The sequence below is a fragment of the Camelus ferus genome, chromosome 7 (genome assembly GCF_009834535.1).
Source record: "Camelus ferus isolate YT-003-E chromosome 7, BCGSAC_Cfer_1.0, whole genome shotgun sequence".
Lineage (NCBI taxonomy): Eukaryota > Metazoa > Chordata > Mammalia > Artiodactyla > Camelidae > Camelus > Camelus ferus.
In genome coordinates, this window is record NC_045702.1 from 40,865,246 (window position 1) to 40,878,013 (window position 12,768).

The following is a 12,768-nucleotide window of genomic DNA, read 5'->3' on the forward strand; positions in this document are numbered from 1 at the left end:
CAGCCACCGTGGAAAACAGTTTGGCAGTTTCTTAAGAAACTAAATTTGCAACTACCATATATAACCTAGCAGTTGCACTCCTGGGCATTTATGAGAAAAGAAAACTTATGTTCACATATAAACCTGTAGATTGATGTCTATAGCTGCTTTATTCATAATAGCCAAAAACTGGAAAAAATCCAAATGTCCTTTACCATATGAATGGTTAAACAAACTGTGGTATCCCTGTGGGATGGAATACTACTTAGCAATAAAAAGGAAAGAATTTTTTAAGATAATATCTTTTATTTGTATTTTTTTTGGAGGGGGGAGGTAATTAGGTTTATTTATTTTTTAATGGAGGTCCTGGGGATTGAACCCAGGACCTTGTGCATGCTAAGCATGCACTCGGCCACTGAGCTATACCCTCCCTCCATATAACATTCCTGAAATGACATTTTATAGAAATGGGAAACAGATTAGTGGTTGCCAGGGGTTAAGGAGCGGGTGGTGTGATATAACAGGGCAAAGTATTAGGGATCTTTGTAGGGGTGGAAATGTTCTGTATCTTGACTATCAGTGCCAGCATACTGGTTCTATAAGATGTTACTATGAAGGGAAATTGGGTTAAGGGTATAAGGATCTTTCTGCATTATTTCTTATAGCTGCATCTGAATTTACAATTATTTCAAAGTTAAAAGTTTAATTAAAAACAAAAATAACTATGTATGATTTTTTTAATGATAGAATCAGAGAACAGGAGACTATTAAAGATGACCAAGAAAATTAAAAATAGAAAAAACACTTAGAAAATAAATATATTATTGTTGAAATCAGGAACTTAAATGCATAGTGTGTTGGTTTCCTACTTCTGCTGGAACAAGTTACCACAAACTTAGTAGCTTAAAACAACACAAATTTATTGTCTCATGGTCTGGAGGTCAGAAGTCTGAAATGGGTCTCACTGGGCTAAAATCAGTCTCAGCAGGACTGCCTTCCTTCTGGAGGCTCTAGTGGAGAATCCATATCCTTGCCTTTTCCAGCTTTTAGAAGCCACCCTCGTTTAGTTACTCATCCCTCCATTCCTCCATCTTCAGAACCAGCAACATCAGGCCAAATCCTTCTCAGGCTGTTAACTCTTAGCTCCCCTTCTTCTACCTCCCTCTTCCACTAATAAGGACCCTTGCAATTACATTGGGCCCATACCAATAATCCGTGATAATCTTCCCATCTCAGGGTCAGCTGATTGGCATCCTTAATTCCATCTGCTACTTTAATTCTCCTTTGCCACGTTCACAGGTTCCAGGTGTAAGACCTGAACATCATGGGGGGAACGGAGGGGGAGGAGAGTATAATTACTGCCTAGCAGATGGGTAACACAGCGGATTCAAATATCAACAAAATGAAGAATGGAAAGACAGAACTCAAGAAGTTACTCAGAATGCAGGCAGAGAAACAAGATGTGGAAAATATGTGAGTTTAAAAGGCATGGGAGATAAAAATTCAGAATCCTAGAAGAAAAGAAAAATTGTGTAATTTTTCTACCAGAGCTCAGGTAAGTGTAAACCGGAGGAATTCCGATCTTTAGCGTCTCCATTTTGGTGCTTACAAGTTTGCCCATTATATCCCATCAACTGTAGGTTTGCAAAGTTTCACTTTTGAGTTGTGAACAAACTTTTCTCAGAAGGCAGCCTTTGATGGTAATTTAAATATTCATGAGCATATGTGGTCACACGATTGAATGTACTTTAGTGTGAGTGTGGCAACTTATTTACAGCATCATCATGACTTATGTAGATCTTTCTCGTTTAAAACGTTTTTAAAAAAAGATTTTATTTGTGTATTAATATGTTAAAAACCCCCTTACAGGTCATTACCGCCTACTGTATGGAATATAAAATGTACACTGCCAAGAACAGGTTTAAGGACACAAAGAAAAGCTTAGATTTTAAAAAGTATAAATCCAAGTATATGCTCAGCTGTAAAAGGTTTGATTACGTTGAGTTAACTTTTCAATGGGAAGCAGGTGTCACGTTTTAACAGAGTTTCACCCTCGTGCTCAGGCGCTGCCTCCGGTTGCGCATGCTGGGTTCGCACTCTCAGGAGGACGGGCCTGGGCTCGCGGCGGCCGTGGCTGAGCTGGCGCCGCCGGTTCCCAACGCGTCACCCCTGGGCGAGATCTCAGGCCTGCCGCTCGGCCCTGCGCGGTGCCCTGGCCGCTCTGCTCGGGGCGGGACCGCCGCTCCCGGCTGCTCCGGGCCACTTTCTGCGCGCTGCCTCTCCCGGCGTTAGCGGCGGGCGAAGCGAGATCGCAGCGGCTGCGGATTCCGCCTCACCCGCCACTCCCTCCCGAGCCCGGCCTCGGCCTCTTCCCGCAGCCCACAGGGCTCGGAGCCCGTCCGGAGGGGTGAGGTCAACTTCGCGGTCGGGCCAACCAGTTCCCGTTCCGGGCGGGCGGGCGGGCAGGCGCTGCGGCCGCCCTCGCCCTGCTCCTGGCGCTCCCCGGCCCGCGCGCCCCCGGCTCTGGCTCCGGCTCCTGCTCCGGCTCCGGCTCCGGCTCCCCGCTGCTGTGAGCTCTGCACACCTGGCGGCCAAGTAAGTCCTAGCGGCGGGGGCGGGTCGCGCGGGGCGCAAGTTCTCTGGGGTTCCGGGCGCCACGAGCGAGGAGGCCAGGGAGGCGGCGAACTGCGGGTGGGTGGATTTCAGAGCTGTCCTGGAGGAGCTCCGGGTGGAACAGGGCAGAGAAACCTGGCAGTTTGAGAAGTGCCATGAAAGTTCAGAAGGGTAAAGTTCAGCATCTAGCGAATCGTTTATCCCACGGTGGTCCAGGCAAGGCTTCTCAGTCCTGCCTGCACCTTAGAATCATCTGGGGCGCTTTTAAAATTCAGGTGCCCAGGCCAGCTCCATCAGACTCCCTGGGGATGGGACCCAGGCCTCTGTATCGGTTAAACTCCCCAGCTGATTCCATTGTGTAGCCAGGGTTGGGCACTAATGACCAAAGGGTGGCTGCCAAGAGAAGGTGGAAAGGCAGGGCCTTGATGGAGTCCAGCCTGCAGACGGACCAGCTGCTCCCAGTGTCCTGCATGGTCCTGGGGGCCTGGCAGCCTTCCTCAGGCTTCCTGAGGTGCAAAGGAAATGAGACAAGGCTTGGCAGGGTCGCGTGGATAGTTTGTTCAGAAGAGCCTCTGATTTCAGTTTCTTGGCACATTGTGAAATACAGAATTGCCAGATTACCATGCCCGCTTGGTTCTGCTTTTCTAGAAATGCCTCCATTCTTGGCATTTAAAAATAAGTTCGAGGAAACCAGTAAACCCATGGCCTGACAACTTCGTGGTTTTCTGCTTTAAGGATGAAGCTAGGTGTGCTTGCCACAGGGTCGGGTTTGTCCCACCTAAAAGCTGCCTGAGATTTCCCATATTCAGGGAACAATAGCTCTACCGTGGATATGAAGTGTGCACTGGATGTACCGTTCTCACCCTGGGGGTAGGTGCTGGGGTCAGTGAGCTGCAATCACAGCAGGCAGGGCCACTGGACAAAACACAGACTTCTCCTGCATATGTGGGGCAGATAAGAAAGGTAAATTTAAAACAAACAACAGCCTAGGAGAAGAGAAGACTTACAAAGGGTCTAAGGAGAGTAGATACTGTTTTTGTGTAATGAAGAAGTAAGTTCAAGCTTTGGAGCCCATCAAACCTGGGCCCAAATTCAGATTCTGTCATTTCTGTGATATGTGACCATGGGGACATGATGAGACCTCTCTGAACCTGTTTTCTTTCTTGTAAAATAGGATTAAAAATAGTGGCTTTGTTCTGGGGCTCACTTAAATGAGACAATGTGTATCAAATGCCTGGCAGGGTTGGGGGATGACCCACAGTAGCTGCTCCATCAGCTAATACAGTTACTAACCACTGTAGTGGTGATTTGTGTCCAACAACTGTTTATTTAGTATAGCCACAGTGAGGGAGGGTTTCCAGAAGTTGCCTCCCTTGAAACTCCATTCCTGTTCTTTTCCTTCCCTGCTCAGGGGAAGGCTCTGGGGCTCCTCCCCTCTCGGGCCTCCCCTCTTGGGCCTGGAGTCTCAGGCCACCAGCTTCTCTCCCCAAAGGGCTTATTAATGGGTCTGGAGTACAGTTTTATTCCATGTGATAGGAATGGATTTCTTGACAAAAGAAGGCAGTCCTTAATCTTGAGGCTTCCTCCACCCCACGGCCACATATATCAAAAAATGAGCTCCCTTACAAAGCTGGGGTGTTTCCAGGGTCTCAGTTGATATGGGCACACACATGACTCTCCTGCTGGCAGCATCCTCTGGCCATGCCCTGGTTGTACCTGTTTTGCTACTGACTCTTGGCCTAAGGACAATGAATCCTTCAATGACCAAGAAGTCGGGAATCTGAGGAAGGGAGGACCACATCCTACAATTGTCAGTAGGGGTGTTATGCCAGCTGAACCTTTCACTCTTCCTACTCTCTGTCATTAATGATCACTTGTGTAGTAACAGCAGCCCTGTGTATTTTAGATTAGACATTAGAAATACTATAAACAGTGAAGTAATGTAGTCTAAAGATCAAGTGGTTTTACAGTGCTATCGCTGATACTTGCTTAAATGAGAATACCAAATTCTTGTCTCTTTTTATCCGAAGAAAAAGAGTTCAATATTTCTTTAAAATCTAATACATAAACCTAAGATTTGGGGTTTAAGTTATCAGTTTCTTCCACGACTGTTGTTCTTTGGTGGTTTTAGGCAAGATGAAATTTTAAAAGGTGAAGTTTATACTGGTGCTGAATTTTTGTCATGTGGAAGTTGTAGATATTTTGCAAGTTTCTGGAAGTCCTGTTTTCTTTTCTCATCTGGGCAAACTCAGCTGCATCTCATACAAAGGGCCTCCTTTCATCCATCCACAAGGTCCAAACTTGTTTTGCGGAAAACTCTCCGGGGCGTCAAATACTCAATGATGGCAGGTGTTTCTGTTTGTTTGTTTTCCAAATTTGACTCTTGTAGTAAGAGGCGAGTATTCACTGCCATTTCAATTAATTGATGGTTTTTACCCAGTGCTAGGAAGTTTGTCAAAGCAAGACTTTCTGGCTTGAATTCTTCTTGTCTTTTATCTAGAAACTGCCACAGACCAAACTGTGGGCAGAGATTCTGGTGCGGAGTGGCCAAGGCAAGCTCGCCACCATCCCTCCTCCCCTTAGCCGCCATCCCAGCCTCTGGAGCTATTGAGCCATCGAGGCCGAGGACGCTGTGATGCTGAGGGAATCCTACCTTGGCCCCTGATTGGGGCCCGGTGCCCTGACAAGGGATCTGCTTCTACAGACCCAGCAAAGCAATTGTGTGTTATACGTCAGTAAGTCAATTAGGGCACTCTCTAGTAAACTGCCCACTTTGAGGTTTGTTTTGCTGATTAGTCATTTTCCTCTAAATTAAAGAAAACTATAGTTTTCTATACAACTAATGAAGAGGTCAACCCGAGGGCCCAGGTAATTTGCAAAGTGAGCACCAGATTAGCACCAGGTTTTGGTAGGTTAATATTTTCATAAAGGACAAAAAGTCACCACTGCCATATCTTTGTATCAGGATGACCTTTCTCTGTGTCATCCTCATGATACAAGTTAGGGGCAGGAAAGAGTTGGGGGGATGGAGTGACTTGGTACATGCTTTGAGAGTCACACTTAGCTGGATAGGGCATCACATATTGCTAAGGAAAACCCTTCTATGGTAGGAGAGCTGCTAAGCAGGTGATGATTTACATGAGAAAATATTTGTTCTGGTTTCCAAGAGATAAAAGTCTAATGACTAAGAACTTCCCATGCTTTGTTTTAACACATTCCCTGATTGCTATCTATGACCAAACCTTCTAGAAGGCATTGGGTGGAAAGCTAGACTTTTCTTTGGGGATATCCTAACTCCTTACAATTCAGGACAGCTGCCTGCTTCATGGAGAGGGCCATTCCAGGGCCCCACTTAGCAAGGCCAGTGTTTTCCATTTAATATGAATTCAGGCACGCAGGTGATTTCAAGTGGAATTACGAGATATATAACATATTAGGCAGGCAGGACTTAAATGGAACCAAACCATGGACTTTGATGTCAGAACTGGGGTCAAGCCCCTGCTTTGTTCCTTAACTAACAGTGTGACCTCAGCCAAGACAGTTAAACTCTCCAACCCTGTGTCCTCCTTTTATAAAACAGTCATAATAATTCTTTCCTTACAGAGGGGTTTTGAGTAGTTCACGAGACAGTTACTGTAAAGCACTCAGCACGCCACCTGGCTTTCAGTAAATGGTAATTATGATGATGGGAATGATTATGACGATTACCTGGGTTCAAGTGCTGGTCTTGCCATCTCCTAGCTTTGTAGCTTTAAATAAACTACTTAACCCTCATGAGCCTCAGGTTTTTATATCTGTAAGAAGCAGATAACTCCATCAATTTGGAAGGATTGGCTTGAGGCTTTAATGAAATGCAATAAAGATGCATCTGAGCTAGTAGACCCTAACTAATGATAGCGAACACCTACATAGGTTTACCATGTGCAACACTGGTCGGAGGGCTATAGGTTTTTGTTTTGGTTTGGTTTTTTAGCTCATTTAATCTCCCCAACAACCCTATGTAGTAGTTATTGTTTTTCCCATTTTACAGATGAGACAACTGAGGCTTAATGAAATTAAATAACTAGCCCAAAGTCAAGATAGTAAGGATCTGAAGCAGCGTCCGGGTTCCTAATCACTGTACAGGACTCAGCGAGTGCCCCTCCCTCTCTGCCCAACTCCCCACCCTGACACGTGCCTCCTGGAAAGGGCCCACAGATGTGCTTGTGCTCTTTGCAGGGCCGTGTTTCTGGATACAGGGCCCAGCTTCCAAAGAACTGCCTGCCTCTACCTGCTGATGGAGTGAACATAGGAGACTTTCCCCCCCATCTCCCACTCCCAACCCTGATTTATAACTTTTAAACCTCAACCATTGCTTACAGTGGATGATCTAATATCTACTGGGGGTGGGGGGGTGAGGCTGGTATTGACTGACCTTATTAGGGTGGATCATGTTGTTTATTTTTAGGTAGATGTCTCAGTGCACTGAGATTGTTAGCCTGGGTGTAATAAACCACAGGCATTCTGTGTCTCTAAGCCCATTCTAAAACATTCACAGGGACAGGTGGGAAGGCTATTTGAGAAGACAAAAACCAGGCCTGGAAGTTTCTAGAATGGGGTTCAGGCAGGCACAACAGTATGTAAACAACACCTCATAGAAAATGCAGTAGCCTGTTCCAAGTACACAGCCTTTTAAGAAAATTCCTTTCTCACCTTTTTTTTTTTTTATACCCCAGTAGCTTTTGCCTCCTTTTGAGCTCTGGCAATCTTCCAAGAAGCCTGGGTCAGTGGAACTCAGAGCCCAGAAAAGGGAATTCTCCATGAGTGAACTGTAAATGCTTCAGCATTTCTGATAATGAGCTGGTGGTTGTTTTTCTGACCTTCCCATGAGTGTGAAATGCTTTGCTGGCTCCCCAGCCTGGTGTTGAAAGCTGTTAGCTATGTGTATCTCCTTGTTCCTCCCGGCTCTTTGGGGCTTCAATTTTTTAACATGTTAGTTTAACAAATATTATCAGAAGACCTTGCTGGTGTCAGGAATCTACTAAATTTGGGGGATGCAGCAGTGAATGAATCCAGGGGCCGAGCACCTGGCCAAATGGAATTTGCCAGCCCTTGAAGGAGGAAGAGGTGGTGAACACAAATAAATACGTAGTCATAAATGGGATGAGTGCGGTAAGTGAAAACAACAGTATGTCATGAGACAGATGAGCAGAGCTGTACTAGGATTAGGGGAGTCTGGAGTCTGTGCCTCCAAGAATGAGCCTTTTCAGCCAGTTCTTGGGAATGAAGAGTCAGAGCATGCCAAATTCAGGGAATAGCATGTTAGAAGGCTCAGAGGTGGGAAAGAATGGGATGTGTAGAGGAAGGTGCAGAGAGAGCTGAAGAATGAACCAGCTCGGAGAGGGTGTAGAGAAAAGGGAACCCTCCTACAGTGTTGGTGGGAATGTAATCTGGTGCAGCCACTATAGCAAACAACATAGAGATTTCTTAAAAAACTACAGTTATCGTATGATCCAGCAATCCCACTCCTGAGCATATATCCAGAGAAAACTCTAAGTTGAAAAGATATATATGCCCCTCAGTGTTCATAGCACCACTATTTACAATAGCCAAGACATGGAAGCAACATAATTATCCATTGACAGATGACTGGATAAAGAAATGGGATATATATACAATGGAATACTACTCAGCCATAAAAAAGAATGAAACAGTGCCATTTGCAAGAACAGGGATGGACCTAGAGATTATTATACTTAGGGAAGTAATTCAGACACAGAAAGACAAATATCATATGATATCACTTATTTGTGAAATCTGAAAAAAATGACAAAAAGGAACCTAATTTACAAAACAGAAACAGACTCCCAGACATAGAAAACAAACTTATGGTTTATCAAAGGGGAAAGGAGTGGAGGGTGGGATAAATGAGGAGTTTGGGATTAGCAAATACACACTACTATGTACAAAATAGATAAACAACAAGGACCTACTGTATAGCACAGGGAACTATATTCAATAGCTTGTAATAATCTATAATGGAAAAAAATCCAAAAAAGAAATATATATATATATATATATATATATAGTTATATATATATAACTGAATCACTATGCTGTACACCAGAAACTAACACAATACATTGTAAATCAACTATATTTCAATTAAAAAAAAACAACAACAGCAATGAACTAGTTCAAGCCAAGTAGAGCCTCCTGGGCTGGGAAGGATTTGGAAGTTTATTGTAAAGGGCAGTGGGAGGCCTTGAAGAGTCCCCACTCCTCCCTTTTCTCCATGTCCGTAATCTACAAGGAAAAGATAAGTAACAGCCCCTACTTGTTAAGCTTTATAAACCTTGTCCTTCGTGTATATGTGTGTGTGTGCCAAAACCCAGTATAAACCTTGTCTTAATGAGTGAGACAATCCTGGAGATAGAAATTATGGTTTGCAATTTCTAATGAAGGAACTGAAACTCATAACAGAAAAGGTGGCAGAACCAAGACCTGAAGCCTGGCCCCTAGCACCTGCTCCGTGGTTTTCTGGAGCAGATGTGCGTGGGTGCGTGTGGGCCAGCGAGTTGCCAGCATCCTTCAGCAGGAGCCCTGATGGATGCACAGGAGTGGAGTCCAGTCCTTCATGGCTCCTTGGAAACAGGAATGAAAGGGCCCAAAGAGCGGAGGCAGGCTGGCAGCGTGGGTGTCAGAGTGTCGGAGTCTGCAGGTAGAAATGCTGGGAACGCCTAGCCAAGGGAGAAGGCTTTGAACAGTTTTTCATGCTACTCTGTTCTCTCTCTGGCTTTAGACCCAAGGCTCTAAAAAAGAGGTGCTTTCCCCACCCTATTCATCTACCAGGGAATTTGCATACACTTAAAAAAACAGGAAAAAGACTATTTGAGGTTTTGGGGTCACAGAAAAAGCCTCTGACTTTGGGGCATCTGCATTGCCCCCTTTCTCCTCACTCCTGTGAAGCCGTCCTGAGGTCACAGAGTGAGAGGTGATGGCAAATCAGGTGTATCCCTAAGATAGGTCCTCACTGGGTGGGGGCCCACACGTCCTGCTTCTCACAAGACTTGGCATCTTCTCGACCTCCTGCTGCTGCTGAGGGTCAACTCCCACACATCCTAGGCACCGTCCAGCCGAGCTGCAGATACACTTGTGTCCCAGACGGTGAAAGTCTCCAGCTAAGCATTTTGGCCAGTGATCAGCCGAGTGTTTATTTGTTCAAGGCCAAGTTTCAACGCAAGCCTCTGAGGTGACTAACATATTTTGTTGTTGTGAAGTGCCTTTCATTTGAGAAGTTCCACACACTTTCTGTTTTATTCCTAAATGCCATCTCCAGACATCTCCAGCTTCCAGACCTGCCACTTCTGTAGAACTTTCTTCTGCATAAGCACTGAAACCCACCTGTAGAGCTGCAGATCTGGGTCTGATTCAAGGCTCTGGTGTCTTATGTTGGCTTTCTTAAGATTAAAAATATCCTTTATTAAGATAATTTTTTAAATTATTTTTTTAATTGAAGTACAGTCAGTTGCGATGTGCCAGTTTCTGATGTACAGCACAATGTCCCAGCCATGCATATATACATATATTCATTTTCACATTTGTTTTCATTAAAGGTTAACACAAGATATTGAATACAGTTCCCTGTGCAATACAGAAGAAACTTAAAAAAAAATTTTATTTACTGGCCCCTCAGATGAATGCCAAGCATGGTGTTTTGGAAGTTTGTTTTTCAAAGCCTGGATAACACCAGGAAAATGGAACTTAACGATTGTATATCAGCCCCATAAGGCACTGGGTGGTGGCGGGCATTGTCACAGAATAGTAGGTGATTATATGCCAAGAAAATGTATAGACTCTTAAATGCTCTGGAAATTGAGGGCTTTGGTTAATACTTTAAGGCAGCAGCTAATAGAAAAGTCTTAGAGCAATAGAAAATACTGGTGCCAGCAAATCTGAATTTATCTACTAGTGAACTTGACACATGACACTCCCTAAGTGAGCCTGTGAATTCTGGAAATCCACATATCCATTCAATGAGCATTAATAAAGCACCTGTTATAAGCAGTGTGCTTTGCTAAATTCATTCGACGTTTTTAATCTAGCATCCACTCTGTGCTGGAGATATAGGGACTAACCAGATGGACACCATCCCTAGAAGTCAAATACTGGGCCTCAAAGGTGCACCAGACAGAAGCCCCAGTCTAGAACACCCTCTCCTTGATCATGACAGATGCTTGCAGCATGACCAGTGCTGTGCTAAATGCCATCTATGTATTAACTCATTGAATTCATACACCAGTCCTGTGAAGTAGGTACTATTACTATCTGCATTTTATAGATAAAAACACAGAAGCACAAAGGGGTGGTATATTTGTCCAGAACACACAGCTAGTGATTGGAACCAGCTAGCCTGGTTTTAGAGTTTTGCCCCTTCCTTGCCACAGTCAAACGATGTGATGAAAGAACTTAGAAGGAAACAAGTGAAGTGCCATATCCTCCGAGAGAGGCGGGGATGAAGTACCAGGGGCGTTCCTGGGGCGGAGAGAGGGGCTGAGGGGAGGAACACAGTGAGGTGTGGCCTGGGGGAGGCTCTCGGCTGCTGAGGGGCTACTCTTGCCAGAAGTAAGTGAGAGGGCATTCACCTTGGCACCAGGAGACCTGGGTTCTAGTTCTGGTTGATCCAGACAAGACTCTGCCTTGCCCAGTGCCTCAGTTTCCTCATCTCTATTTTTATTTTTAATGGAGGTACTGGGGATTGAACACAGGGCCTCATGCATGCCAAGCACGTGCTCTACCACTAAGTCATCTTCCTCCTCCCAGTTTCCTCGTCTTTAAAATGGGGGTGTTGCATAGTGTTCTGTTCCATACCAGAAGTCTACAGTTCCAGTGGAGAAGGGAGGGCTGGCTCTGCGTGCACTCTGAACAGGGTTTCTTGACCAAAAGGAGATGCCTGGCTCTGAGGCATGTGAAGTCAGACGTTAGAGTTCTCAGAAGGCCCAGCCAGCTGTGGAAGGATGGCTGCCTTCCATCAGCGTCCACTCCCGAGTGCTCACATGGTCTGTGTCTGCATTCCTCCCTTTGTAGGCAGGATGGCAGTGTCTGTATCTGGAGCTCAAACTATGTACTACTTCGCAAGAGAGAGAGAAAAGGAGACTGAGAGATGGAGGGAGTAAGGGAGAAAGAGAAGAGAGATTGGGAGACTGACTGACTTTTCTGTCTGCTTTAAAATTTTAAGGGATCACATGCTTTCAGATCCTTAAAGTAAATGAATGTTAAGGGAGCTTAAAAGCTTCATATAATGATTGTAGCCTCATCCATTCTGCTGAATTTTCTCCAGAGGGGCCGTTAGTAGTTTTCAGGCATGACAGAGACATATAAGATTGGGCTTGTTTTCCAGATTAAGAAATTGAAAACAAAACAAGAGAAATGAATAAACTCCCCCAAACCTCAAAACCCAAGAGAGATAGATGTAGACGCTTTAAAGAATGGCAGCCTGGGTTTATCTAGTTTCTGAAGCCTGGAGCCCAAGTTTTTGTGGACTTCGCAGCAGGGAAAGGAGGACCCGCTGGAGTTGACCCATGGTGTGTGGCCTCTGAGCCGTCCTATCAGTGTTGTATGTAGATGGGCTTGGTCTCAGCTTCCTGCTCAATTGCTGACCGTGGAGGGGGGTTGGTCTGCCCACCTTGTTGTTGGGAAACTTGAAATAGGGTGGAACCTTGCTGTCCACGCCATCTATGTCAGCAAACACACTGTGATTATCTTCATCACTGTGAGACCGGGCTGAGGAGGCTGCGGGGCCCATTCACTGAAATGAAAACTGATTCCAGAGGGGAGTTTCCCCAGGAGAATGCAGGTGTGACCCTCAGTGCTCGTGGGCGCGTGTGTTCAGGTTATGCTGGGGTTTACGGTCAGGTTGGCAGAGCTTGTTTTTGTTGGCAGGTTGCAATCTGGGTAATGTCATCTCTGAGGTCGGTAGGGACCTATTTGAGGTAGGCAGTGAAGAATGGCTTTTTATTACTTTACCTTAAATCTGAATTCAATAAGTAAATAACAGTGATCAATTCCTATTGTCCAGGAGTGTGGCAGACAGAATGTTGTAGAAGCTTATATTGTGCGTGGCAGATGTGGCTTTGTCAGAGGTGGTATTTGCTGGATAGATTTGAGCAATAGGATGTGGTTTTAGCAGAAAGAGAG

At 45.1% G+C, this 12,768-nt stretch overlaps 1 protein-coding gene across 3 annotated transcripts in view; it reads left to right on the plus strand.

The window, feature by feature from the left end:
• Positions 1 to 1,891: 1,891 nt before the first annotated feature.
• The window catches only part of NOD1 (nucleotide binding oligomerization domain containing 1), a 56,170-nt gene continuing 45,293 nt past the window's right edge, over positions 1,892 to 12,768 (plus strand). The window contains exon 1 of one of the 3 annotated variants that reach the window (XM_032483777.1): positions 1,892 to 2,574. The gene's annotated coding sequence lies outside the window, so the exon portion shown is untranslated. The remainder of the gene's footprint in view (positions 2,575 to 12,768) is intronic. The other 2 variants (XM_032483776.1, XM_032483775.1) reach the window with 2 other exon arrangements.